This window comes from Ursus maritimus, unplaced genomic scaffold (genome assembly GCF_017311325.1).
Source record: "Ursus maritimus isolate PB19 unplaced genomic scaffold, ASM1731132v1 scaffold_326, whole genome shotgun sequence".
NCBI classification, from domain to species: Eukaryota; Metazoa; Chordata; class Mammalia; order Carnivora; family Ursidae; genus Ursus; species Ursus maritimus.
In genome coordinates, this window is record NW_024425853.1 from 1 (window position 1) to 1,740 (window position 1,740).

General features: G+C 45.3%; 1 pseudogene; it reads right to left on the minus strand.

Annotated features, from left to right (window-relative positions):
• Positions 1-427: 427 nt before the first annotated feature.
• LOC121099879 lies at positions 428-583 on the minus strand (annotated as a pseudogene).
• Between the last annotated feature and the right edge of the window lie 1,157 nt (positions 584-1,740).

Sequence of the window (1,740 nt, forward strand, 5' to 3'; positions counted from 1 at the left end):
TTTGTATGAGGATTTGGTGAGAAAAGATTTGCAAGTCAGCCAGTGTGTTATTTGTAGTGCAACACATAATACCAATTAACAATGCTGGTTCCTTTCTCTTTCCTCTGTATCCAGCACCTTTGGTCCCTGTCTGGCCACTCCTAAATTTGCCTCACTGCTCGCTTGTAAGGGCCTTCCCCTCTTACCAGTGTCTGCTTGATTTGGAGCACAGACCTCTCCACGAACATGTTGAAGCATGCACCTGCGTTGATGAGACCCTTGCCTTCTTGGAACTCTAAGTGTAAGTTCTTCCAGTGCTCCCATCAGTGACACACCCTGCCCGTAACCCCAATAACCCTGCCATAAACCCTCAAGGCTGCCTCTGGTCTGTTATCACCATGAATCTCTGCAGAGAGCCCCGCATCCTCTTGGCACCTGAATCCAGCTAGCTCTGACCCTACCACCAACCCCACTCCAGGGCAAGGTCCTGTTTCAGAGTCTAGACCCTCTCAGTCTTCGCTCTTGGTGTTCATCAGACCAAGCCTGTTCCTCTCCTATATTTATAGTAACAAACTATAGAAATGATCCCTGAAAGTATAGTCTCTCCTCTCCTATGTTTATAAAAGATAATCAGTTAATACTTGGGGATTTGCTGGTTAAGAAATATTTTATCTAATTTTGTTTACTCATGAATTGTACAAAGTTCCAGAAAGTGAGCCCAAATTGGATATGGCTGTGCTTCCCCTTCCCCCTGCTTATTTGTTGCTTCTTGAGTGCAGTCATTCCCATCCCAGTTAATTTTTCTGTAGCATGATAACTGAGATCTCCTCAATCCTGGGTCAGTTGCCTCTTTGACTACCTCTCCTCAGCCACATGGACCCACCTCCCATAATCAGGCAATGTGCTAAAGATTAATCAAAGGTTTCCCTGGAAGCCTCACCCCTTCTTACTGTCTTTGTTCTCAGTAGATATGAAGAGAAGAAACTCCTTCAGTACCATGAGATCTCCTTTCATAGGTGTCTATGATGCTCCTTGTCACCTTCAATGCTGTTAGGGAATAAAAGTAAAGTTTTGAAGCATTTGGATGTTGTTCCACTAAGAGAATTTATGTTTCATTGTCCCTTTTCCTAAAACTCCTTAGAGAGATTCTTTCAAGACACAAAGACACAAGGGTAGCAGTGGTGGGTTAATTACAGGTTGGTTCCAAATGCCCACTGTAGGCTCTCAGCCAGGGCTGCCTGGATCACAGCATTTAGACTCTAGTTGGGTTTCTTGCTCCTCCTGCTGAAATCTTACCTCTCATGGACCCTAATCCCAGAGAGATGCCTGATGTTACCACAGTGTTGCAGGCTAGAGGAAGTAAAGAAGATTGCTAGCCTTGTTTAAATGGGAGAGAGGGAGAGAGAGAGAGAGGAGAAGAAGGTGGTGGAGGAGGAGAAGGATGATGAGAAGAAGAACAAGAAAAAGGAGGAGGAGAAGAAGGAGGAGGGGGGGAGGAGGAGGAGAAGAAGAAGAAGGAGAAAGAGAAGGAGAAGAAGTAGAAGGAGAGGAAGAAGAGGGGATGGGAAGGGAAAAGGGAGGAGGAGGAGGAAGAGAAGGAAGAAGAAGGAAAAAAAGAAAAAGGAGCAGCAGCAGCAGTGGCAGCAGAGAAGGGGGAGGGGGAAGCAGGGGAGAGGGAAGAAAGGAGGAAGGAAAAGAGGACTCAACCTCTTCACTTGTTCACTAAATCTAAGATGTTTCTTTAATAGTATTTCTTTTAAA